This window comes from Neopsephotus bourkii, unplaced genomic scaffold (genome assembly GCF_033783945.1).
Source record: "Neopsephotus bourkii isolate Nb327-2 ecotype Australia unplaced genomic scaffold, CSIRO-AGI_Nbou_v1 NB_107, whole genome shotgun sequence".
NCBI classification, from domain to species: Eukaryota; Metazoa; Chordata; class Aves; order Psittaciformes; family Psittacidae; genus Neopsephotus; species Neopsephotus bourkii.
The window spans coordinates 17,008,284-17,022,753 of record NW_026900624.1 but is presented as its reverse complement, the minus strand read 5'-3'; the positions used below and the strand labels follow the sequence as shown (position 1 = coordinate 17,022,753).

The window sequence follows — 14,470 nt, the reverse complement described above, 5'->3', positions numbered from 1 at the left end:
AGCCTGCTGGGAACAAAGTATACTTAACTTAAACTGTAGCCTTTGGAGAAAGGGCTCAATGTCCAATCTATCCAAAGTACTGGCCCCCGAGATCTCCTCTAGATCAAGTGAAAGGAAGAAGATGATTCTTCAACTACCTTTCACAGCCTCAAAGCTGCTCCCTGTAGAGCTGGAAGCACAGAATAGCCTTACAGAAGGCAAAGTTGCTATTCAGTCACACCATGTTCTGTTCTTTATCGCACAACCCGTAACAGGCTGAGGCTAGCAAGGGTGCAGGGGAGAAATAGCCTGATGTCAGGGCAGGAGCAGGGTTTGCTTAGGCACAGAGGCCTTGGTGTTCCTGGAATTAAAACTCCTAATAAGCACTGGGAGTCCTGTGCTGCAGCTTTTGCAGTGGAGAGGCAAAGCCCATGGCAAAGGAGGGCTGAATTTCCTCAGTAAGGCAAGGTTGTGAGGTGGGGATGTCTCTATGGGGACAGTGCATGTGGGGCTGAGATCCTGCCACGACAAGGGGTGGATCTGAAAGGCTGGTGAATCCATAGCCTGCTGGCTGCTGCTAGTGGTGGCCTAAAGGACACACTGAAAGAAAAAATGGGGGGGAAACAAAGGGGTTTAAGGTTGAGCTGGAAAAGAAGAGGTGATGGAGATGAGAGGCTCTGCAGGCATTAAAAGCTTCTACAGAACATTGTGCAGAGAGGAGAAGTCCAGCTCAATGCCAACAAGGACAAGACAGCCGCAGGGCACATGCGGTGGCAGCATGTGTGCTACAGGAATGCTATGAGCTTGTATAGTACCTGGGCACCAAGGGCCCTGTGCATGCAGGAGAGATGAGACGGGGCACAGGCTCCGCTCCTTTGACTCTTGGCTGCCTTTTTTCCCATCATTCCTGGGACTCCCATCTGGCTCCACTATTTTTACACACACACACAAAGAAGAGAAAATAAACACTTAAATCCTAACCTAATCAGCCCTTCTCTCACTAATTAGCACCCTCTGAGCACATCCACAGGCTGTGAAAGATAACTCTGGGGCTGATAATGACCCCCAACCTGCAATTGCATATGCTGAAGGGTCATCAGAGCCAAGAGCAAGCCAGGGGGAGGCAGGGAGCAGAGCAACCTTTGCTTTTTGTTGTTTTTTCCCTTCAAACCTGGGATGTTGGAAAGGGGTTGTCTCCTTTTTTGGCAGGGTCCCTTGTGTGCGTGTGTTTTGTGGTGACAGAGAGAGTGTGTGTGTGCACGCATGTGTGCTGAGGAGGGGGGAAGATGGAGAGGTTTGGAGGGAGGGGACTGGCGCTGAGCCCAAACCCGAAACACATGCCAATTTGTGCCTCTTGCTGGTGGTAATGAAGGGCTCCGTTCAGGACACGCGGGACACTAATTAAGGGGCTTCAAAGGCGGCTTTCTGCAGAGCGCTCTCCGAAGGGGGGCTATGGGGAGGAAGGAGCACAAGAGGGGGGTGTTCTCCACTCAATGGAAGACTTCTGGCTCCTGGCGCTGCTGGGGAAGGCACTTTTTCTTCCTCCCTGTCTCCCATAGCAACTCCTACCCATGAGAGCTAAGAAGGTGCAAGCATCTGGCAGCTCCAGGCGAGCCCTCAACAGTTAGCAGGCAAGGCAGGCTCCTGTACAGAGCATGTGCTCTCATGGGGAGGGGAAAGCTCCCTCTGAAAGCGGAGGGACACCATGCTGAAAAGAAGCAAAGATGGACAAGCAGCATGGCAGAAAGAGAGAAAAGAGCTGGAAGGAGACAGGCAGGGCCTTGGTGCGGTTGGTTTGCAAAAGTAGCACCTATAGGCACAGGAGTTGCCCTTAGTCTCCAGGGATCTGCAAGGATAAAGCTCTGGATCACCACAGATCCAGATGATCAGGTTAGATATAAGGAAGAAGTTCTTTCCTGTGAGGGTGATGAGAGACTGGAATGGGTTGCCCAAGGAAGTGGTAAATTCTCCATTCCTGTCAGTGTTCAAGGCCAGGTTGGACTTCGGCGACATGGTCTAGTGTGAGGTGTCCCTTCCCATGGCAGGGGGTTGGAACCAGATAACCTTAAGGTCCTTTCCAACCCTAACTATTCTATGATTCTATGATCTGGATGATCTGGATCTGTGGCTGAATCTTGTCAACTTCATCCCATTGGGTTATTTCTCATGAAAGGTTGGATGGGGCAAACTTTGTGAAGATGACAATGGCCAGGGCTGAGAATGTGCCTCCAATGTGCTTGGCTGAGCACTAAAGATAAACAAGCGCTGCATGGGCACGGAAAGAGCTTTAGCCCACTTCCAGGAGCTTCACAGACTTCAGCCCTACAACCTCTAAGCATTGCAGATTCACTCGTAACTGTAGAATTCCCATGTCAAAGGGAAGGAGCCAAGCCACAGAATGGGTGATGTGACTCCGCCATGGCTACCAAAGAGCCTCAGCGCAGCTGTCCTGCTTCCTACCTGGTACTTTAACAGAACATCTGCCTGCCCTCCCTCCATGGGAGCAAACATGAAGCAGCAGCTCTGGTGGAAAACAGGCCTGTGCTGAGATTGATTAAACGGGGACAGAGTGTGGGAGGAAAGAGAAGAATAAATTGGCAGGGAGAGCAACAGAGCGTTAGTGAGAGACAGGAAGAAAGGATGAGTGAGAAAGATGGTAAGGAAAAGAAAAGAGAGAATGGAGGGTTATCTACGGATTATATTCACTGGGCTATGCACCAAGCACACAGAGCAAGCGAGGGAAAGAAAAGAGAGGTGATACGAGCACATGAGAAGAAGCGCAAAGAGACTCGCAAAGAGCAAGAGAAACAGCTTGAGAGATAAGCAGTTCTTCACTGATCCTGCACAACAGCATGCTCCCTGCCATCACTCACCATTCTACAAGCTGCTAGAGTGCCCCACAGTTGCCCTCAGCTTCAGAGGGAGGTGCCATCTCTATGCTGCCTCAGCACTACGCCCGTGTCACTTGGACACCGCTGTTTGGGAGCCAGGACCAATCCTGACATGGGAAGCCATGGGTAACACAATGTTTAACCAAAGTGAAGCAGCAGGCTAGCTGAACTCACCTTCCAGTAGTCCTCTCATGCTCCTCCATAATTGTCCAGATCCTTAGTTTTTCTGACCTTTCTTCCCTCTCCTGTTCACCACCCTCTTACGCACCAGCCCACACTTAACTGCTTGTTCCAGCTGACCTGCTGCATGTCTCCCGCATTCAGTGTCACCCAGCCAACAGCACAGTCACCTGCAGCCCAGAGCAGTTCAGCAGAGCTGTGCCTGCCTACTGCTGGAGACAAAGAACGGGAAGACTTACCCTGGGAGAAGCACCTGGGGCCAGCCTGGCTGAGGTGTGACTCAGCCATTGACATCAGCTGTGACATCAGCTCTTGGGCAAATGTCTTCACGTGCTTATCCAGCAATTCTCTTAACCACCTTCTTACTACTGCCCAACCATGACTCTCACTGCCCAGCCTAAGCAGCTTCTGAGAAGAGGTGCTCTGATTCCTAGACAGACAGAGTCAAAAGAGCTTGGATGCAGAAACACATTACGGTGCTGGAATGGGCCCCACAGTAGGTCTTGCAGCTGCCTGGGCTAAGGAACATCTGGGGTCTAAATAGGATCTGCAAGGAAAAGAGGTCAGCCTCAAGGAGGTGCAGATACAGTCTCAGGTGCAATTTCAAGACACAGCCTTGGAAGGGCTGAGCTCCATCACTGATTCTTGTCTCACACAAGTGTAACAACCACAGCACAGACCAGACAAGTACAAGGCACTCATGCACCCTGCCTTGTTCCATCGCACAGACCACCAACCACTTCCCATCAGGTGCTAACAGCTGCTGAACCCTTCCTAAGAAAGGTACAACAGATCTAAATCAAATAGGAGAACAGAGCTGATCACCAGTATCTTCTAACCATGGGGGAAAAAACAGCCTCCCCTTTCCTCTCCCAGTTCTTCCTTTTCTCCTCCCATCCTTCTACCCTGTGCAATCCGAACTGGATGCTGTGCCAAGGATAGATGAACAGGCAACTACTGAATCACTCCATTAAGTTTGAACTGAATATTAAAGAAAAAAAAACCAACCAAAAGAGAGGGAGAGAAAATCAAAGCTGGGATTACAGGCTTAGCAACCATGAGTGCATATTCAGCCTACACTGTTCTCTTTGTGCCTCTGTCACACCAGTAGCCTGCTAAGGGAGTTATACCATTACTAACACGACAGCATTGTCCTACCCAGCCTGGATTAGAAATCCCAGTGGCTGTGTGGAAGAGAAATGTCCCTTGGCAGTGGCAGGCATTTGGCCTCATGATGCCTTCTACTCGCAGCATGCTGGACAGCCAGGGAGAAGTATTCAATTACCAGACAGGCTCTGCTTTTTCCTAGGCCAGCTTTCCCTTATTGTCTGAGTGCTTTCTCCCTGGCCAGCGATGCTTGAGAAGTCTGTCACGCACAAGAAACTCAAGATGGTCCAGGCAATTCCTGAATCAGGCAGATTTCTCACAGCTGAACCCCAGTAGCTTCCCCATCAGAGTCCTCCCTTCTCCTCCTCACGACTACACAGTCTTCTCCATACAGATAGGCTGCTCAGTCCACAGGGGATGAGTATCTCCTTCACCAACACAAGACCTCCAGCAGCTGCCTGGAAAACTGGATCTCCCTGTTCCCTGCTGGGAGCATCAGACGGTTCTGATTCCTTAGTGCTCCTCTGGCCTAAAATCATCTTACAGTCACAGAGCTGAGACTGATTGCCCTCATTACTTTTTCTTCTTCAGCAGGACCCCACCGTTTCTTAAACACATTAAAGATGTTTATGTTGCTCTGATACATTTCTCAAACATTTCCCGTTTCAAGTAATCCCCTTACAAACACTATCCAAAACACCGCAGCAATCAGACCATCCGCTCTTTCATCCACTGCTTTTATCCTTGTGATGTCCCTGGGGACTGTGTTTCCTCATTGGGATAGTGCTGTTACAGTGTGCCTGGCACAGGTTGGCAAAAAAAGGCAGTTTGCAGCAACAAATGCATCACCCCATCCAGGATGCAGAAAGAGGTAAAGGTCATTGAGTAACATGGTCTCTCATTGCCCTGGCAGCAGCCAGAATTTCTGCTAATGTGGTCACCAGTGCTGGGGGACCAGCTTTGGTACTGCTGAGATAAAATTAAATGATGCTGTGTGAATTGGCTGTGCCAGTCCACAGATCTTCAGAGAAGGAAGGAGGACCTGGGCTTGGAGTGAGAAAGGCAATGAGATGAGAGGAAGAGAGAATTGGGTATGCATTGCCTGGAGGGTGAGGGTCAGGACCAAGAGCAGCAGAAGGAGCTGCCTAGGACAGCTGCTCACCCAGATGGTCTCCAGTCTGCAGCCTTCAGATCTTGCTTTAGCTCCAGCCTGCGGCTGGTGCTTGTGGACTCATCTCCCCACATCCCTGTTCCGTAGCCAGTAAAGCTACTGGTGGGGCAGGCTCTGCATCACTGCAGGAACAGGGACCATTCCTCATTCGCTGTACCCCAGTACTACTTCATTTGTCTCAACCCAAATAGACAAGGGAACAAGCACATTTTTTCTTTCCAGAGCTGCCCCAGAGCTAGGCTACAACATTTTATGGCCCAGTTCTCAGTCTATTTGCATTTTGTATTTTTACTTCAACTGCTGTTTGTTTCCAGGCATTTGGGATGCCTAATGATTTTCAAAGCACTGTTTATTTTAATCCCTCTAATTTATTAATACATTGGTTGGCCTCGAAGTGCTCGAGAAAGAAGAGTAAGGAACTTGTAACCAGTGCTTTGAATAAAGCATCAGACTGTCATAGGATCACATCAAAGCAACAGCAAGCAGCTCACTTTGTTGGCTACATCATGATACAGCCCCATGGGTCCTCCGTTTTAGTGTCATGTTTCCTCATGCATGTCACCCTACAACACTACCCAGATAACCAGCCCCAAGGATGAAGTAAAGAAACAGCAATGCCCAGAGGCAGCTCCTCGCTAAAAGTCTGCCCCTTCTCAGCCTCCCGTGCGTTATGAGGATGTAACATGCCAGGTAATATAAACCATGCTGACACCCATGTGGACTTGCAGGCAGTGTTGTAATCTTCCAGTAAGTCAAAGGCGCACTTGGCCTCCACTCTCCACTATACTCTCTTCAGCCCAGTGTTCTGTGGTGAGGACAGTTTCACACACAGGGCAGTGTGAAAGATCAGTGAGCATAAACACTGCTAACCATGCAAATGAGAGGGCTTTGAATCCCTGCTAGTCAGTCCCAACAGGAAAATTACAGATTTACTCAGCACCAGAAAGCAACTGACAGGTCCTGAACATCCTAGAGGCTGCCCTCAAATAACTTATCCTGTCTCCAGGAAAGCGGTGAGCGTGCCCCATCACACGTTCATGAACCTGCCCTCATCTAAGTCAAGGCCTGAAGACCACTGTTTTTTGCAGCTGACAATTTCATAGTATCCTTACAGCTGCAAAGCCTGTGTGCTTTCAGTGGTCTCACTGGGCTAAGGACACCTTTCTTCCATCTCACACCTGCTAAGAAAGCTCACAGCAGTACAACTTGTCCCACCCATTGCTACTGGTACAGCTCTGTAGCTGCCCTGTGATGTTAGCCATGGACCAGCACTTGCCAGGACACACCACTTGCAGAAAGCAGAAGCCTCTCTGTGTAGCAGCTTGGCTTCCTGCAAGTGTACATCTTGTGCTAAAGGTGATTCCACAAACAGCTCTCTGAAAGCAGCCTGAAGTTGCTGCTGGTTGTCATGATGAGTTAGTTGTGCTAGATGTCCTCCAGAAGCACGGTTCTGCCTGGGAATAGGCAATAACTACTGTTTACAGGGGATGAACGCATCCTGCCTGAATGAGCTTATTGCAACAGCCAGCACGGCTGTCTGGCGAGGAGAGGGGCACCTGCACCAAGGTTCTCTTTGCACTTGTGAATAAACCAACGGAAACAGAGGTGCCTCAAGAAAGACAGTGGGACAGAAGCTCTTTCCTCCAAGATGCAGCAAGGACAAAAAAGCTTTTAGAGTGTCAGTTGCAAACCCTGTGTACCCATCCAAAAGCAGGCCCTGCACACCCAGCAGCTCAAGTGCAGTACATTTGCAGGACAAGTATACCCTCAGCAGTGGCAGGCTGGACACCACCCTAGAGTAAGAGGTCACAGCAATAGATTTACTGCCTTCCCCACCACAGATGAAGCCTGCACCTCCAGGTGTAGCTCCAGTTCCTGCCTAGGCATCACTGCTGATTTCTCACTGCCACATCCCAAAACACCGTATTAATGTGTTTGTTTCTAAATCCTACTTAAAAAAGCCCCTCTCCTCTCCAGGATGCAAGTCCCAGATGACAAATGGGAGCCCAAGGACAAGGGCTGTCTGCCACAATAACCGCTCTCTCCCTGCCGCTTCACGGGTGCCAGCCTGCCAGCAGAGCATCCTCCCTCCCTGCCTTCCCTCCTTGACTCCCTGCACTCCCACCGCCTCCTGCCAGCACAAGAGGGCCCCCTGGGGAGGCACTGAGACTGCTCACCCTCTGTCCTAGCCGTTTCCTCGCTCCCATCTCCTCCTCCGCCTGTATGGAGGGTGGCATCTACCCACTCACTGGGAGGAACATCAGAGACATCCTGCTTGCCCTACCCCTGGTACTCGACACCTTCTTTTGAGGGCACTGTCAACCACTCCAGCAGCCTTTCCCTCCCACCCAGCCCCTCAGAGTCAACAGACAGCGACCCATGCTGTATAGGAAGAAGAGGGAAGGAATGAATCCCAGCTCACTGCTCTATGTTGTGGAGAGGGCATCATCTTCACCTGAAGACAAAGAAAGGGTAATTCTGCACTTGGCTTGCCTGTGAGCACTTAGTTGATAAAGTCAGGTTATTGCCTGCCCTGGCAAGGCACCTTGCTTTCCCTCCTGCCCATCTTCCCTGGGGCAGGGTGCTCCCTGCTTTAGCAAAGCCTGATCTCCCAGCCAGCTCTCCTAGGCTTCCAGGGGAGATAAAGATCTTTGAAGCAGGATTTGAATCAAGTCCTCAGCTTGATGACGTCCCACTTAAGAGAAAGCCAGGGTAAATTAACCCTGATCTCTGCTCTCAACAAGATGCACCAACAAATGATGAGGACTTTGGAGAGGGATAACAGAGGGACAGCAGACAAATCGGCCCTCATAGCCTTCCTGAGAGGATCATAACGAGCTCATGTGCTTAAGGCCAAAATCCTTCTCACCCTGTAGGTCTCTTCATGTCTTTTCTTCTATTGCCTCTATGATCCCCCAGCGAAGAGCACAGCCTTGGCAAAGCAGCCCCAGTGGGAAAGTCTACAAAAGGCCACCCCCCGCCACAGGACTATGCCTCTCTTATCTGAGAGCACAAGCAAGGGCCACCTGGCCCTAGGACAGTTTCTCCAGCAGTGACAAAGACTGAGGCCGTGGTGAAAGGAACAGAACCTGGCTAGCATATAGTGACACCTCCCCAGGTTGCTCTCTCAGACTAGTTGATGTGGGTGGATTTTGTGAGTTGGACAAAATCCACTATGAATTTACTACACCTCACAAGATTCTCCTACAAAGGTCTTGCCCCTCCTCCCTGTTACCTGCACTTTGCAGTCACACTTCACAGCTACATACCAGGTGCGTTTCTGGTGGGAAGAAAGGAGACAGGAAAGGAAAGTTTCTCTCCATGAAAGAGACTGTTTTGCAGTCCTTCCACCTCAGCGTGTCTCTGTAGGCAGGGACCTGAGGACAGGTCTTCCTCCTCCATGCTCCTCGGTAGGAGCAAACACGCTGGGAAAGGCCAGCAGCACTTGGGTGAGGCATAGGGGTCTTCCCATAAGAGAACGCCAGCCAAAACGAAGAGACCATTACCATGTTCACTTATGTTTGTTGTGTCCCTAAAACTGGCTAGTGCAAACCCCCCACTGTGAATGTTCATGTGTGACAGGGTGCACACATGTGTGCTGCCTAGCTGTCAGGGCGCCTGCCCACTAGGGAACCTTCCATGTGAACCAGCTGACAGCTGCTCTCCTGGGTCTCCTGGACACCAATAATGTTTTCCCCTTCCTAATCTCCCTGATGTAAATCCATTCACAATGAGTGCCTAGAGACTTCTAATTCCATCGGCATTAAACTCACTAAAACCTCTATTACCGAAAGCTTTTAGGATTTTCCCCAGAATCTACAAGTCAGGTCTGTAACATGACAGAACTCCACCTCTCTAGGGTGTCTGAGAAATTAATTTGTGCTTTCTAAATGCCAGGATCACTGACTGAACATTCAAAGTATCCTCCTTCCCCTCAGTAAGCTCCAGTTGCTGATATACCATGGCCATTCCCAGGTGCTGCGCTGTCTTCTGAAGCATCTGTAACAGTGTGAGAAGAGATTCCACCCTGTGATATGCAAGAGCAGGTTGTCTGTCACAGCAGAGCAGCACCAGAGGTTCACAGATACTGTATTACAAGTGGAAATGGTCTCCTGCAGTGGTCCCTTGCTGCACTTGTAGAGCAAAGGGCTAGAAAATGCATCACAACACTGATGTTCCTGAAGTGAAAAGGTAGTGTGGTCGCATCTCAGTGCTGCACACAGATAGGTACTGTAAAAGCACAAGGATTATCTGGCTAAACCTCCCTGGAGAAGGTGGCTGGATGCAGACAAGTTAAGGTGGTGAAAGGGGGGTGAAGATAGCTGTGAGTCAGTGAGCGAGGTTTCTAAATGCTATAATACTCCAGAGATGGTGCATTTATCCTTTGGCCCTGGAGGTTCATTGGTTGCTGTAATAGAGCAGAGAGATGCAATCATCTTCCGATCCCAGAGGTCTTTTTAGGTGCTGTAATAGAGTAGTGGTGATCAAGCCGTCTCCAAAGCCCTGGGGTTGCTGGCACACAGCAGGGGTGACGTCAGCGTCTCTCAGCCCCCGCAGCTCCCGGATTCCGGATTCCAGGAGACGTGCTGGAGATGCCTCGTCCACCCCAGAGGTTTGCAGGGGCTGTGACAACGTCAGCTTTGTGACACTGCCAGAATTCCCTCTGGCTTTTAACCCCATGGAAAGGTGTGATGCTGACCCCAGGTCAATCCATACTGGGACTCCAGTACAGCGGCTCCCACTCTATCCACATCAGCTCCCGTGGGTGTAGCTTCGAGCTACCCACCAAAACAAATCACAGATCTGAGAATACAAGAATTCTCCCAGATCCAGCAAAGAGTGGCATGCAGAGATGACCCTCAGTGTTTGTTTTCCTGGCTTAAAAACACCTCCCTGTGCAAGGAATCACTCCACTCACACCTTGTGGGCTGTCCAGGAAGGAGACATGAGTATGAGACTTGTGTGTGCTACACACTAATAGCCTAAAATCAAACTCCATGAACAGGATCAGTTAGCCAAGCTGCTAATAATGACTTCAGCACCCTGTATAATGGTCCCAAGAACTGGGACTGTGCTCCTGGGCAGGAAGACTGTAGGACAGAGGGATGTTTATAGACTCAGCTCCTTACACTGAAGAGTAGGAAATAATCAGGTAAGGTTTTAGAGTTTCTATAGGCTCAGGAATTTCTCTTCTTCCTTCAGCCCTGGAAGACTAATGCTGGGTTCCAGACTGACCTGGCAAATCGAAAGGCTGCAATAACCTGTTATCCTCGTGTCGATTCCTACATCCATAGCTCAGGCAGGAGATGGGAGCATCAGCAATCTCCCAGGAACTTTCTAGCTAAAGTTTCTGTTGTCAGCCAATTTCAGGAGTTTAGGTGGCTTTGCATTTCTCTCTGTGTGTTGTTACATTTTCACTGGAACTGAGTTCAAAACCAGAGGCTGAAAACCCTGCTTCTTACTATTGAGTTTGCCATGACTATGCCAGTTTATGTTAGGGGAGAATCTGACCCCATTCTTCCCTGAGCTTGAGGATGCTCCTGAACACAAGTGATGCTAGGACAAGTTGGGACATGAAGAGAATTCCAGTGCCCTTGTCCCATCAGGTGTTATTAAGGTATGGTGCACGCTGGGGAACGACCATTGCAGATCAGAGATGTCCACACTGACTCTCATGAAAGACATCACCAGAGTTTGGGGGGAGGAGGGGAGAAAGTTGGAAAAACTTCAAAGCAGACAGATGAGGGACAATGTGCTCCTATCTTCATTTTCTTATTTGCTGCTATAGTTTAAAGTTAATACAGACTTTGAAGACTGAACTTCAAGGTTCAGGCTCCCAGACTGGGCTCATCCTTAGTTAAAGCTCATTTATGCATTCTCACCCTTCACAAAAATACACAAGCCTGATTGTGCCTAAATTCTGACAAAATCTCATGACTTAGAACTCCGCAGCCTTGTGAACCTGAATCCCATACATTTTAATTTCACTATGCATTCCCTGTGTCATGAGGAAAGGAAGGACTGGTGTACTCACAAGTCTCACAATTTCATTTCCTTCCAACATCTACTCTCATTCTGCTGTCTGACATGGGCAACTTCTATTACCTCCTCCATCTCTTCACGTGGATGGGCTCAGAGGCTTATTGTCCCACTTAAGAGCCCCTTCAAGCCTCCAGCATGCCTTTGGAAAGAGGCTGACTGCAGTTTAGCATGCAATTCCAAATGAGGCAGCACCGCAGGTGTACTGAGAGCCTCACAGCTCTGTCAGAGTACTCTCTACCCACTCCCTCTGCAGCCAAACAGCTACTTTGCCTGCTCAAGGGCAGCGTGACACAGGTCAGAGCTCTCCAGAGAGCTCCCTGACATTCGCCCACACTCCTATTTGGCTGATACCCTTCATTCAGGACCTTTGGGTTATCTGAAGTCATGAGTCTGTTCTGCAACACACATTAGTTCAAATGTACCATCACTGAGTTTCGTTTGCCAGAGCACAGCGCGTTCATTTAACTTATCTCTGCTTCCCCAGCATTTCTCGCAGCTCCTTCTGGCCACTGCCAACTCAATAACTTTGTCTCACCTGCAGATTTTTATACCATATAGATATATCTCCTCCCACCTTTCCAATTCATTAAACAACACATTAAACCACATGGGATTTAGAAGAGAGCTTGGAGGCCATGTTAACCTTTTGCCATGGTGAAACTTGACCGTTTAATCCCCTCATTCTTTCAGTCTCCTACTCAGTTTTTGATCTATGTCAATATTTTGTCTCTCACTGACTACTTGGCTTCTTTAGCAGCTCTTGTGCAAAGCTCTTTCAAAAGCCGTTTGGAAGTCTAAATACATTATATCAATCGGTTCTTCTTTATCCTCCACTTTATTGACACGTTCAAAGAGATGTAGGAGATTAGCAAGATGCAGTTTTCTTCTGCCGAACCCGTGCTGGTTAGGCCCTATCAGACCACAATCCTCCAGATGTCTTCAAACATTGCTTTTTAATTATCATTCCCACCAGTTCACCAGATACAGATGCAGAGCTTTCTGATCTTTAATTCCCCGGATCATCACTGGAGCCCTTTCTTAAATATAGGTACAACATTTGGTGTTCTCCAATTCCCTGAATCAGTAGCTTTTCTTTTTTTTTTCACAAGAGATTGCATATTTTTGTTAGCAGCTCAATCACTTTAAGCTCCTTCCAAAATCTCAGATTTAACCATCTGGACTTGATATCTTATTGTTTGGAGAAAGGGAGGGTGGGGAGAGGCTTTGTGTTTTACTCAGTTGGTTTTGAGTTTTTTTATGATTGGCTTTGTCCCAACACCCATTATTCTACCAGCATGGTTTCCATCAGTTGCTCATCTAAGCAGATATGGGCAAAGAATCTCACAAACACCGTTGGTAGGGACAGCCGATATAAGAGAAATCATAAGAGAATTCAGCTCCCCAGCAACATCCTAAAAATGGAGTTACTGAGTCACTTTAAACACAGGAGGTGACTGGAATTGATCAGTGCAAGTTTTCTTGGGTAACTTCCACCCTGTTCTGACCAACCAGGCTACTTCTGCTCATTTGTTTGGGTCTCTTGCTGAAGAGTGATTTCTGTCTTGACCCCAGAAGGTTCAAGGCAGGAACGGAGCTAGCTTGATTATATACAGCCTAAAGTGCAATAAAAAGAAAGTGACCTCAGTGCTGGGGGACGCATGAACCTGGGAGGAGATGAAACCCAGTGAGGATGAAAAGAAGTAAATCAGAAGGTGAGCAGAACAATGCTGAGCTGTTAGCTCCATTGATTGCCTTTCAACTGAATCAGCCACAAGACATGAAATGCAATGGGAAATGCTGGGGAACTCAAATAAGTAGCCCCATTATATGAGTGTTTTTCTCTTTGTGCTGGGCTGGTTCCTGATAGCTATAACCATGCTGGCTGGCTTTAAAAGGCATGGGGGTTCAGACGAGGGCACAGTCTGATGGCCCTGATATGCCACTGACTTCAAGCCACATGGGCCATTGGTCCTGCCACATGGGGATGTGGAGGAAGCTAAACATGTGCCTGAAGCACCTACAGGTTTGTGTCACAGTGAACACACCACAGTGACCATATGACCGCTGTGGGTACATGCTCACCTGCAAGCCTGTCTGCAAGACAATGCAGGTAATCCAGCTTCTGGAAATTGCCACACTCACATCAAAAAGACACTAAGAACACCTGCATGAAATCTACCTACCCTGTGACAGACCTGGCATACAGACCGGACAGATATGTTCTCAAGTATATTTCATACAGGTGGTAGAAACTTCCATAAACACCTCTCATCTAACTGCTGCTATTCAGTTCTTAGGGGACATGTTGATGGGGCAACTGTAGAGAAAAATCTGCCTCATGTAGCACATCGAGTTCATTCCCTATGTGAAGTAATGTGGCCATAAGCAGTCTAAAGGCAAGTTCTTTGGCTCTAAGACATCACCAACATCCCTCCAGTACAGAGCAAGACAATTCCCAGCAGTGCTGGGCAGCACACTCTCAGAGCAGCACACTCACCTATGACTCCACAGGGCTAGGGCCAGGAGGACACTGGACATGGGGAGGGCTTCTCCTCCTTATCAAGAGCAGAGAAACATCCACAGAAGACAGCCACAGAGGACAACTCAGAGCAGAAGCGTCTCAGGCTGGTTATTCTCTGTGTTAAGAAGGTGGATGGGAGGTGAGTGGTACCCCATGGAGAGCTGGCTTTCCTGCCACACTCCATGCCTGGTACGAAAATAGTCAGGTAGAGCTCCAGCTTGAAGTGTCTGTGTAAGAGACTACCACACCACATCATCACCACAGAGACATGCTGCTTTCTTCTTGCCTCCCTCACCACCCTTCCCTTCATTTTCTGCTTCTGCCCATTTGCTCTCAAGTCTTTCCTCTTTCTCAGTGTCTCCATCCCATCCATATTCCTATGTGCCTCACAATCTCCTTTCCCTCCATGACACCTCCCTCCACTACCTGCAGGTCTCTACCTCCAAGAAACAAGGCAGGGCTCACACCTGAAGAAGCACAGCAAAAATGAGATGAGGGAGGAGCTCAGGGGAGGAAGACATCATCTCCTGAGTTAGCCCAACGTGACCTCCCAGCCTGTGACCCAGCCCCACACACCAG

The 14,470-nt window shown here is 48.9% G+C and overlaps 2 long non-coding RNA genes across 2 annotated transcripts in view; one reads left to right on the top strand and one right to left on the bottom strand.

Annotated features, from left to right (window-relative positions):
• Nucleotides 1-14,470, bottom strand: part of LOC133218352 (uncharacterized) — a 48,332-nt gene that overhangs the window by 13,751 nt on the left and 20,111 nt on the right. The gene's annotated exons all lie outside the window — the stretch shown is intronic.
• The window catches only part of LOC133218371 (uncharacterized), a 145,125-nt gene continuing 136,042 nt past the window's right edge, over nucleotides 5,388-14,470 (top strand). The window contains exon 1 of the long non-coding RNA XR_009727122.1: nucleotides 5,388-5,418. This is a non-coding gene — a long non-coding RNA (uncharacterized LOC133218371). The remainder of the gene's footprint in view (nucleotides 5,419-14,470) is intronic.